The sequence below is a fragment of the Mastigoproctus giganteus genome, chromosome 8 (genome assembly GCF_048544385.1).
Source record: "Mastigoproctus giganteus isolate SK-2022 chromosome 8, ASM4854438v1, whole genome shotgun sequence".
Taxonomy (NCBI): Eukaryota; Metazoa; Arthropoda; class Arachnida; order Uropygi; family Thelyphonidae; genus Mastigoproctus; species Mastigoproctus giganteus.
Genome location: NC_143582.1, coordinates 59,016,686 through 59,029,838, shown reverse-complemented (window position 1 = coordinate 59,029,838; position 13,153 = coordinate 59,016,686). Strand labels below are relative to the sequence as shown.

Genomic DNA, 13,153 nt, shown 5'->3' with positions numbered 1-13,153 from the left:
TCTTTCAATATATCCGGGAAAATCCCATCTCTCAAGTAGGCATTATATATAGTAAACAGATATGCTGGCATCACACGAAAACTTAATTACCTCAACCAGATCCATACCTGGACATTTGTTATTTTTTGTTTTATGAATTGTCATCTCCAGCTCCTCTGTTTGAAATTGCGGCTCATTTCCTATGCCAGTGTAGTTCTCATTAAGTAATGTCATATTTTCGTATTCTGAAATATTAGTTTCATTCTCTTTGGGATGATTCATATCTCCCAATAAATGGTCCAGTATCAGTGTTATGCTTTCCTCCAAAGTAAGAGTCGTCGTTCCTGCAGCCTAAATTGAATGTGCAACATCTCCTGCAGGGTTCCGTAATTTGTTACTGCACAGTTTATATACCATTTCCCAAGGATTGTTATTTTCACCTGTTTGTACCAGGGTTCCATGCATTATACTTTTCTCTAACGATCATTTTGTGTATATTTCCGCCTTGCTCGCTTGTATTCATTTTCGAGGGCTTGTTTCATTGCCTCCACATACACTTACACCTCTCATACAATTTTCTTGCTTTAATGGTAAGGATACGGTGGTGGACACCATAACTGACATCAGTTCTGATATCCACCACTTGACCCGAGCACATCTTATTTGGGCGACTGAGCCTTATACACTCAGTCAAATTTTATCAGACAACGACCACGTGTCAGCAGTTTAAGTTTTTACAAGCCATTAAAACATATACACATATATAAATTGGATCACTTACTTCTAAACTTATACTGCCTTATATATATATATATATATATATATATATATAACAATTTGACGAGTTAACCTTTTTAAAGGTTACCCGAATTTATCTTTGTTGATATTTTAATATTTTCTTGGCGCAGTATAACTTTAGTCGTTTTTGCGCCAATAAAATCAAATCAAATCATCTTATTTGGGTGCGTCTCATAGCCTTTGCAAACACCTCCTGTAACCAATCTTGCAATAATTGGGAAGCCGCCGTTTCAGACAGCACACCAATGTCGTCCAGCATTACCGTTCCAGTTTTGGAATGCAACTGCTCATCAAAAGTATCCCAGTTTGCCGATTTTTATGAAAATCTACACAATACACCCTGTGTATTCCTAGGTTCACAAGGAAGTCAGTCTCAACTGGAACAGAATTACTCGGTGATCACTGGGTACCTAATCTGTTTCGACAGTCCAATTAGTGATTAAATCAGATGTTTGAATAGTTGACAGCGTCACCTATTCAGTATTGGATTCTTATTTTATCAATATCGATTCTCCATTTACTGTCCAAAATGTGCTGTGTTTAGATCGCTAGTTATGAACGAACAAATCATGCTTGATTAATTAACTCTTCCAACAATCGTCCCCGTTCATCAGTAACTCTACTGAACCATAACGTGTTTTTCGAGTTAGAGTCCATGCAGATAATAACCTCTCATAGTCCAACACGCTTTCAATGTAATTCAAGTGTAGTGCAACGTCACCAAATGAAATTTAATCTTCTCAGTTTCAACACAAATGCAAATCGCATCAAGAGTACAATATCGATGGAGCAGAGTGACGGAAAAGTTGTGATTAAAAACGACAATTGCTGCGTGTAAATTGCTCTGACTGCACAAAGCAATGTTGGTGCTCAGTGACTAGCCCACGACTCTGCCGTCGCGTTCGTACGGTTCCTCAATACAGGCAAGATCAATTCTTTCACGGTTGCAGGATATTCGCAACTCATCTGCAGCGTTTATGGACCTTTGCCCATTGAGTTGTATTATGTTAACAGTCCCGTAATTTTTGTGACTGTTTTGTGCTATAGATTGCTGCGTACCAATACGTTACACGTTCCTAAGTCCACTATTACGTTTATTCCACTGAATACATTATTGGGTAAGGAGTAATCTGTCCGTTCAATAAGTTTCCGCGCCTTTCTACCTTACAAGAGCTTTTGTTAAATAAAAGTTGACTATAGAAAAATACTGTATTAGCAATTGCCTAATTTTACATATATAAATCAGGTTCTGCCCTTTGTCCTCACAGCTCATGTTTACTGTAGATTGAAGACCGTCACGCTGCGTTCCCATCCTTGATCTTTGTCATCTTTCAGAAAGGCAAGTTTCGCATCTATTTTCAGCACCACTTGTAAAATTTGGTGCGCCAACCATTTTTCTGCGTATCGTTCGCTTCCTGACCTGGTCATGCGGGCATTGCAAATAGATGCTGTTTGTCAACCATGAAAAATTTCCACATTTCAGGAAATGCTGAAATTCTGCTTTTGCTTTTTATTCCTCCAAAATCGGAAGGTGCACTTCCATTTTATAGTTTCTCTCCCATATAAATATGAAAAGTCTTTAAACTGCATATCTGCGGCCGGTGGCATTCTTTCTCCTCTCCAACTTCCACCATTGCATCTTTTTGCGATAAAATGGCTACTTACATGCAGTCGGAGGTGCTCTACGCTGAATCGGTTTTAGATCAGGAGCATAATCAATTTTGAAATACATTAAATATCTTATATAAAAACCCAGCCCTATACTAAAGCTAAAAAAGATAGGATTTTTATTAAGAACTTGAAATACTCCGTACTCGATTAGGTTAGAAACATATTTCCCAAATACCAGAAGTGGTCACCAAATGCGCAGTTGGCATCACAATTAAAAAAAAAAAAAAAAAAAAAAAAAAATTAGAGAGAGAGAGAAAGAAAAGGATGATGTCGGCTTGAATGACTTGATGCATTTGTCCGACTGACCAGTTTTTGAAAACTAAATTCTTATATCTTTGACCACATGAGAAAAGAAAATCTTGACTATTATCAAAACAAAACTTTACATGGTGAGAAATTTTGTCTTTGTGTTGAATTAAATTTATCAATATCCACTACTTTTTTTAAACTAGAAACTCATATGTAACATAAGTCGTATCGACGGCCTTATCGAATTTCATTGTGAATAAGTTTGCGAAATCGCCATTTTCGTAGCAAAGTTTGGTATTTCCGGAATTGATTCTTGTAAAATTCAGTTTTATCGTTTGTATTCTCAAAATTGAAAGTTAATTCAGCATTTTAATTCAATTTACAACGTAATGTTGAATGAAAATTACGGTAGAATCCTGATTACCCCGGGGGACTCTAAGGCCCCAGTTAATTCCGCCTTGTCGCAGAGTCGCTATTGAATTACATGGAACAACGAGAAGCCGCTATTGTAGACAACATGCGTCGAAATTTCCGTAGTAATTAATTATTCTCAGGAAGGCCAACCAAAGGAGGAAAAAAGCAAGCTTCATTGTTTTCTTTTTTCAAAAAAGTATGTACGTATTAAATTTTAAATGACATGGACTCACGATGTAGTCTATTTTTATCAATATAAATACAATATGTATGAAATATTTTTTTTTCTCATTTAGGGGCGTTTATTTAAGTGGATTATCCGTGTAGATTTATTTCCCAACTACCACGGATAATCGGGAGTTTATACAGTACTTGGATAAACTAGCTTTGTCGGCTTCAGTATCTTGAATTGAGAAATGTAGGTGCCCAGGCTCATTTTAAACGTTTAACACTATTTGAAGATTTTAATAAATGTTAAATGAATAGCGTTATTTTTCACCAAAATGTGATACACAATTCCGCAGAAAAAATTGAAAAATAAAATTAATGCTTTCAGCGCTGCCCATAGCTTTAAATATTATTTTATGTTTGATCATTTCAACATTTTGTACTGTTTAGTTCAGTTTTATCGTTTTTTTCCTACATTTTTGTATTAATAACATGCGAAATTAAAAGGTCAATACGATATAAACATTAATGTAAGAAACTAGCAACATTGCACCTCCCTTCCTTCATAAGGGTTTAATCGAAAACACACATAAGAAGGATAGTCCATAAATCCTTTTACTTCTCTGGTAGGGGCGGTGTTATGAGTTCTTGATGTAAATCCCTAGTATCCCATTAAATGTGAGAAGTTCAGTTGTCGCTGCGCCCACACAAACAGAACATTGCTCTTTTGGCTGCCGCTGTCATAAACTGGTCTTTGACGACAATCCCTCTCCTTCCACAACGCCTCAGCAGTAACGCATAACTGGTTGCCATCGTGATAGCGCAGTATTTACAACTGTAGTGTCCTACATCGTGTGCAAAAGGTCTCTTTCTATTTGTGAGGACCGGAGGAAGTTTTTCATCCTTCCTATTTGCAGGGATGAAAATCTCGGATTTTTCATCCGTAAAGTAGGAATACACGCGATTCACAGACACTATATACTGATGCCTCGTGGTCTTAGTTGCCTCGTTTTTTTTAAAAAAAAAATTCTAGAACGTCGTAGCTCATAATCCACTAATAGTAAGATCAGTGGGGGAGGGAATTTCAATCAGTAGTCAAACTTTGGCTAAGCAAGGGAGATATTTCAGGTGCGGCTGAATAAACTGATCCAAAGAACTGAATTACTTAATCTGTATTATTTAGAAAAAAAACAGCAGCTTCTGCGGCAGAAGTTTCCAAAAAATTCGATCAATAGAATCAAAATTTAGGTGAGAATAACGGAGTCTGTTGAAATATTTAGTATTTTTTATTTTTTTTTTAAATTTTGACAGCGTTGGCATGTCAGAACCGTCAAAGTGGGCTTCTGATCCTGGCATCAAGCGTGGTAGCTATCCTCCGTGACGGAGAAGAGAATGATTGTGGCACTTTCTATTGTAAACATCCGCTTCACGTTTTTCTTTTTTCAGGAAAGTTGTTGTAAGTTTGAGAGAGAGTGGGAGTAATAAAATACGCTGTTCTTTCGTTCTTGTGCATTTCTCATTTGCTTCACAACGAGATTTCAATGAACAAACTGTCAGTTAATTAACCACCACTTTCTCAGTATGTTTTGGTTTATTTATCAGACGTTCTTGTGACGTTTCATTAGAGAGCGCCGTGTAAGCCTCTCTTTCACTTGGCTTCCTTAATTTTCTTTGTACTGTCTGTGATCTACTTTCAGAACTGCGTAAACGTTAGAAAAAAGAAAATCTGTAATTAGCCACTTTTTTTTTTGTCTGCCTGAAGAAGCGCTACATATCCTGAATAGCAAAAATTATATACTCTTTCAAGTTAGGAAATCATGAAGTTAGGAAGTACTGAAAATTCGATGAAAATCGAGACGAAAGGGGCAATAGTATTTAGAACAAAGGTAGTAAAATTTCCGAAATAGACTGAGTTTGCACATTTAAACTTAATTTTGCGTTAAAGATGAAGATAAATAGCTGAAATTTCGCAACAAATTGCGTATATAAACATAAAGTAGCATTTTGTTTTAAATAATGTGGACAAATTTTATCCATGTCTTTAAAAACTGAGTTTCTTTAAGAACTTGGTCCTTATATTCCGCCCCCCCCAGATTCTTTTTGCACAAAAAGGAAGGCATCTTTTCTCTGTCCCTAATTGTCTCTATTTTTTTTCTAGAACCTTTCTTTTTTGTAATTAAGCTGTTTGTGTTCGGTAATTAGAATCCCCCCCACCCCAGCCCTCCGTCATTTTTGTTTATTTCTACACAAAAATAAGCTCCCTCTTTCAAGTCCGCTTCCTCACTTTTCAGTATCGCCAGGCAATAATAAAAGGAGAGGAAGTGGAGGATTCGCGCATTCTCAATATAAACAACCTTTCCAATCATCTCTTGTGAAAAAAAAGAGAAGATTCCTGTTATCTATTCTATATTCTAGTTTCGCGTCATGTGATCTATTTGCTTTTGCTATTAGTTTTGTACAAACTATCCACAAGGTACCTTTACACGAGCATCCTTTTACTCCCGTATATTATGATTTTTCATCCAGTAAATAGGCAAACAGACCATAATCGTGAAATTTACAAACACAGTATTGAAGCCCGGCGGTAATAGTCGGATCGGCGAAAAATCAAGCAGAACATGGGCATCACTAATAGATAAATAAATAAATAAATGTAATAGCAGAATAAAAAGCATTGAAGTAAAACACGGACTTTAGCTTCAATTTTCAATTTACGCTATTTGTAGAAAACATAATAACAAAGTCTAACTTTTGAAGAAGTGAAAAAGACTTCTAAAATCGTGTGTACAATACGATAGAGAAAATATATGGAGTAATATAGAACAAGATTCGGCAGACACGAGGATGCTTCAATTAACTACTGTATATAAAACTAAACCATAATAGTAGCCAAATCTAAACAAAAAAAAATCAATGAAAATTCATGTGAGATACCTTAGCTGTGGTGGTTTTCAGTTTCTCCTTCAGAAATTAACTATTCTTCGACGTTCATGTTGTGATTTCTAAAGTGTTGTATTGTAAATAATTTTACCATAACACAGTTTGCTCTCTTGGGATGAGACTCCGTGTCTCCAAACTGAATGAAATATTTACAAAATAAATGCGCGCATAGATAAAAAAAGCAGAACTGGTCACGAGCGGTTAAATAAATTAACTTGAAAACGTGACTTACCATTTCATCATCTAATTCTTGAAATCACGTGCAAACGTCAAAAGGACAACGCACTGGAAGTGGTGATCGTCCTCTTCAGAACCTCGGATGATGCTCACTGAACAGGATGGCTTCGAGACGCGTGGTGCGACTTGCGCTTGGCTTTCTATCAAATCCATCCGGAAGCAGAAAGCACGACGAAGGTGGCGCTAGAATATGTCATCTCGTGTACTCCGTATCACAGTAAGGCGCGTTATTCTCGCGTTCCGTTTATTAAGTGACGCTCCTGAAAGGGAAGAGAAAGAGGAGGTGAAAGTGTTGGCACATTATGGAAACAAAAGTGAGTGAGATGGGCCGAAAATTCTGTTTCGGTCAATCCAGTTGCGTTTTTATTTTATTTTATTATTTTTTTTTTTTTTTTTGTTTGTGTGCTAACCAGTGTGCAGTGCTTTTACGTTTATGTATCACGCACACAAGAATAGAGATAGTGTGAAAAGAATTTAAAGTACAGATGACACTGCCGTGAACTAATTGGATTTCTTGATATAACAAGAAATTAGAAAACGTTGACTTGGCGCGACAAATGTTTGAAAGATGTTGGATGAAATGAATTTCGTAATAATAGGGTACATCAAGCAATATATCAGAATACGATGTTAAGCTCCCGAACGTTCAAATCAAGTGGACTATAAAAGTCTGCGCTGTATCATTACTATTTTATAACGTAACGCGCTACATTAGCATTTCATTTTTTTTTAAATTTGTACAATGCGGTATACACGTTTGGTACGCCTTGTTACCAGCTATCCATAACTTGAAGGTGGTTAATATAACCTCTATTAACCAATACACAAATTTAATGTATATACTTTTCACATTAGGTGCCTAGGCCTAAAAGGCAAAGGGGTAACAGATAAAAGAGAACAAGACAGCTACGAGAGGATGGAGCCCAATATTCAGACAGTGCAGCACCGTGCTGAAACAAGTACTTTAAATAAAGGAAGAAGTATAAATGAAAGTACCATAAACGTGAAAGAAAAGCATATGGCTTGAGAAGGGTAAATAACAGAACTGAGTAGAAGATTATGGCCTTTTTCCGATGGGAATGTTTCTGCATTACAGTATATACAATAACAATAATACAAAATAATGCGATACAGTAATATAATTTATAAAAAAAAAAAAAAGGTGAATGAAATTAAGTAAAAAAGAAATGTTAAGAGATCTTAGAAATGGTCGTCACAATACCCAGAAATACTGCCTTCTACTTAAGGATAAGCGACATTATTTCCTTCTGCAAACAGCACAATCAGTGCGGCTTGAGGAGTAGGCGGATGTCACAATAAGGTTGCAAACAAAATGTGATTAACTAATTTTAATCCACTGGTCGAATCGTGAACAGAGCCCAAGCATTATTCTCAGATAAATTTGGAGGAGGGGAAAGCCAAAGTTAAGATGCGTTACCTAAATGCTCATCTTTGAACTCGGTGAGATATACGTCCAAGGACTGGGTCAAAGGGAACGTCTCGGACCACTAAGGACCTTAGGAGGGTCACTAAGGTCGCAGTACACAGAAATATGCCGACCGGGCTAGCCGGGTGGGTTAAGTGCTTGCCTGGCAACCCAAAGGTCGCGGGTTCGATTCCCGCCTCGAGCTTGGATCAAAGTACTGCAAAAACCTTGGGAGGTGCATTATGGCCACAGAAGCCTATGCGCCAACAACTACCAAAAAAAAAACAAACCAGAAATATGAAGTCTACGTTGACGTTCTGTGCGTACCTTGTAGTTTTATGAAAGTAGCTCTTATCTTCCAAAACCACAATGCTCCATGTCGAAAAGGAAGGATTTGTGAGCACGTGGTTTAAAGGGGAATAATATCGGGAACATTGCAGTGGCCAGCAGAACGACCGATCTCAACCCATTTGAACATTTTTACATGAATTGGAATGCAGAATTAGGCACGGTGAAGACGGCCTTCGGTAGTGGAGTTCACGAATGCTGTAAAGGAGGAGGTTCAGCATAATAAATTTCTTTAAATAAGTTGTTCATTAACTAGAAGCGTCTTATGATTTTTTTTGGTGTGTTAGTGTAAAAAGCACAAGAAAGTAGACTGTGTTGGAGCAGCTGTGATTTAGAATTATCAACTAGATTATTTGGACAGGTTATAAGTGCCTTTTCAAAGTAATTTATTTTGTAAGTAGCAGTCTTCAGCAATTTTCCTTCTAATTTTTTAATGTGTTGTGCGTATGGCCAAACTTTGAGCATAGTGGCATAGTATTTAGGGTCAGGCTTCCACATCTTCCCCGTATGTAGCCTGTGCTGAAATGCAGAGCTACTGTAGAAGCCAGGAAAATGTGTGGTGTCTGGTTTATGTAGTATTGTTTTGTTCTGTTGGCGCCTCCGTAGCCAGGTGGGAAGGAGCAGCAGTGCATAGCACACGCTTCTTGATTAGACCGGGGTTCGAGCCTGTCACCACCAAATACGGAGGATGCGGAAAGGTCAGGGAATGACCACCGCATATCCTGGAGCAATATGGCCTTATTTGCTAATGCTCCAAATAACAAACATCTGACTTTTGTTCTGTTGTTGTCTCTGACTGCTTGGCCGCAGGGCCCCTAGTGGGACCTACATTCCCGCCACCACCGCTGGGAGGTGAGCCACTTTGCCCATTGCACTCTGGCTGATCTCCACCAGGGTCGCCTGAGCGTTCTTGACTGACACCAAGTAAAAAAAAAGGCAGGAGGAAAGCGTCGGAAAGATAGTTCAAATGGTGGAGTCAAAGTAGGCAAAAGGAGAAGTGGGTGAGGAAAAAAGGCATCCCCCATCGGAAAGAAAAGATAGGAAGGGAGAAGTAGGAATCATCCTTGTCTGGTAGCCCAACCGAACACTGGGGAAAGGAAGACAGCTTGCAGAACAAGGGATGTCTGCAAAGTTGATCGCCCGCTTGACATCCCATATCTGGCAACCCAGATGTCAACTGCATCTGACCAAACCGATGGTGTACAGGCGGAAGGAAACCTTGACAGGTCGACAGATTCCGCACCCTGAAGAGGACTGCTGCACAGTTCTCATTTCAGGTTTACCAGGAAGGCGGAAGGAAGTCCGTTGGTAAGGTGACTTGTGGCAGAGGCTTAGATTGTGGTGGGAACCCTGAGGTGGGGCGGTGCTGTCCTGTGTTACAATTTTTTTTTTTAACGTTTAATTTCTAGAGAGAAGAGACCCGTGTATAACGGCTGCCCGCGAAAATGTGGAGAGTTCTGTTTGTTTATTTGGTTTTTAGGAGCATTAACAACTAAGGCCATATTGCTCCGGGAATATGCGGTGGTCATTCCCTGACCTGTCCGCATCCTCCGTATTTGGTGGTGACAGGCTCGAACCCCGGTCTAATCAAGAAGCGTGTGCTATGCACTGCTGCTCCTTCCCACCTGGCTACGGAGGCGCTGGAGAGTTCTCTGTAGTGCTGCTCATATATATGAAAAAATTTTCACCTCCACGTGGGAAGGAGTGGTTTGCCAGCATAATGCTTCTGAATGGATGGTAATTTTCACAGTGGTATAGCACATGCTCCCAGTCCCCGGGGGCTCCACAAACATAGGATGGACTGTCGGTGAGGCCCAGTTCGGAAAACTTCTGGTTTAATAAGCCGTGTCCCGTGAGAAGATATGTGGCATAAAGACCTGGTAAAAACCAATGGGGTGGCCGCAGGAAGTTAATGGTAACTTCGCGAATGAAATATATTTGTAACCAACCCTTTAGGGGGTAGTATTCCAGTCTTGCCAAATTTGAATGAGGTGGGTATACATTCTTTTCTTGTTTGCAATTATTGGTTGAGTTCAGTGTGAAGTTGGGTATCGTTGCCAGAAGAAATTTCGTGAAGCAGTAACAAATTTTCTTGGCAATGATTTTGAGGCGGAGTGGCATGGTCCCAGCTAGTACTTGAAGAGCACATATGCTGACTGTCCAGCAAGCTCGGGTAATGGCAAGGAGAATGTGCTGTTTGTTAGAATCCAGCTTCCTCATGTTTCTTTCGATAATGGTCCGGTGAAACCAAATGCCAGCACCGTAGCATACCGCCGGAATGAAGATAGCCTTATAGATGGTGGCCAAGGCGCGGCGCTTTGTTTCCCAATCGCATTTGGATAACTTAGCAATTCAGAGGGTTTATTTTCTTATCTTTCCAGCCAAGTGGACAAGGTGAGGATAAAATGAAAGTTTGTCATCAACGATCACTCCAAGAAGCTAGAGCTTCCTTACCAGTTAAATGGGTTGAGTATCAAGGTGTACAGTTGGTGATCTTCTGGGACTCAGGGTTCCTTTAATCAGAAGGGCTTGCGTTTTCTCGGGTGAAATTTGCAATTTATGAAGATGTAACCATGGCTAGATTTGAGTTAAGGCAGATATAGATCTGGCTTCTAGCTATGCTCTGCTGTCTGCTTCAATTAGCACGATGACATCATCGTCATATGCTGGGATGGTGGAGTACTCTACTTCGAGATTTAGGAGTTCATCCAGGACGACTCTTCAAAACAGAGGAGCCAAGACTGACCCTTTCGGGCAGCCCCTGGAGACATAACGTGATATTTCTTTGTATTTGGTTGGCACAACGACTAGGCGATCTTGAAAGTAATTTTGGAGGCAGTGATAAATATTGGAAGGAATACTAGCCTGCCGAAGACGCCTCAGGACACTTGTCCACCAAATGGCGTCGAATGCCCCGGCGAAGTCACGTGAGCAGCAGCTGTAGTCAGTTATGATGTAAAAATCAGTGATATGTATAGTATTTGGTATGTAGGGTCGCTTCGCAGTGCGCTTTCAATTCTGCCATGGTAATCTGTGATTTTGCTGGACTCTATAAAACGGCAAAATTAAATTGTGATTAATATTATGTTTATGCAGTGTATGTGTTGTTTAATTATTTGCCATTGGGAAAGCCTGCCCAGTGGACTCCTACCAACTCGTACTGAATGCCCAAAATGAATTTGGTATCAAAGAAAAAAGAAAGAAGGGAACTCTGATTTGTTAAAACACAGTCCGTTTCTACGGAAAAGACATGAAATAAAATGAGAAATTAAAATATACAGAGCACAACAAACGCTACTGCAATCTGTTTCAAAGTATGTATTTTAGCCTTTTAGGCTGAAAAATCACTTCTACACGCAGCAGTGATTATTGTTAAGCTAAGGTTAACATACACTGTGCTGCCACTTTATTAGGTACACCTCTGTTGTGCACACAAATGATTTGTTCCACAACGTGGCAAGTCACATGACCACAGTTGTAGATATAAATGCAACAAAACAACCTTTCTAGTATCAGTTAAGCGTACAAACCGTAGCAAGAATGGGGAAAAGGAGTGATCTAACGGACTTCGAACGTAGCATGGTAGTAGGTGCAAGACGTGCTGGACAAAGCATCTCTGAAACGGCAGTCCTCCTGAACTTTTCACGCACCACAGTTTCAAGGGTATATCGAGAATGGTGCAACGAACAGACAACATCCTCTAAAGGGCACTCCTGTGGAAGAAAATCGCTTGTTGATGAGAGAGGTCAGAGGAAGATGGCTAGAATTGTGCAAGCGAACAGATGGGCCACAATGTCGCACATCACGTCAGAATACAACCTTGGTGCGCAGAACTAAATATTGCAATGGACCGCTAGTCGCACTTGGTCGCGAATGGGCTACAACAGCCGACGGCCACATCGCGTACCTTTATTATCGATGAAGAACTAGAGAGCACGCCTCCTGTGGGCACAGCAACACCAGCACTGGACTATCGAGGATTGGAAAACAGTTGCTTGGTCTGACGAGTCAAAGTTCCTGGCGCATCATATTGATGGAAGGCTCAGAATTTGGCGAAAACAACATGAATCCATGGACCCGTCATATCTGACGACTACTGTGCAAGGTGGTGGGGGCAGTGTTATTGTGTGGGGAATGTTTTCTTGGCACACGTTGGATCCATTGATACCCATAGATTGTCTGAATGCCACATTGTACCTAGACATCGTTGTTGACCAAGTGCATCCGTTCATGTCGACAGCAGTTTATCCTCAGTCAGATGGTTACTTCCAGCAGGATAATGCGCCGGTGCACAAAGCCCGAATCATTATGGAATGGTTCCAGGAACATGACTTCTTTGCTGCAGTGGCCCGCTCAGTCCACGGATATCAATCCTATTGAACATCTTTGGGATGAGCTGAAAAGGACTGTTCACTGCAGGCCTACACCGCCGTCGAATCTCAAGGAACTGCGTGACACATTCATGTCTGCAAGGTACTCCATTCCTGCACAATGTTTTCAGCATCTTGTTCACTCCATGCCTAGACGAATTCAGGCTGTTTTGAAGGCTAAAGGAGGCTCAACACTCTATTAGGTAGGTGTACCTAATAAAGTGGTAGCACAGTGTATTTTCTTCTACAATTCCGGAAATAAAATGGCTTCAACATAAAGAATATGGAAAGTAAACATAATATATTTAGTAATAACAAAAAATTGCTTTCTTCATATGATTTTTTCTTTTTGTAGAATGGAGGGGAGTAGACTGAATGGTCTCGATTTGTCATTCGCAGATCGGCATCACTCATTGTGTGACGTACACGTTCATGTGGTAACTGCTTAACTGCCGGTAAGTGTCTCATAGTTTCAATTTTGAGATTTGAAATTTAAAATTTTTTAAAAAATTAGGAAAATTTTAAAATTGACGTACAGGTTCCTGTGATGTAA

At 39.7% G+C, this 13,153-nt stretch overlaps 1 long non-coding RNA gene across 1 annotated transcript in view; it reads left to right on the top strand.

The window, feature by feature from the left end:
• Nucleotides 1–13,153, top strand: part of LOC150081557 (uncharacterized) — a 122,784-nt gene that overhangs the window by 30,510 nt on the left and 79,121 nt on the right. The window contains exon 2 of the long non-coding RNA XR_016547313.1: nt 12,956–13,055. This is a non-coding gene — a long non-coding RNA (uncharacterized LOC150081557). The remainder of the gene's footprint in view (nt 1–12,955; nt 13,056–13,153) is intronic.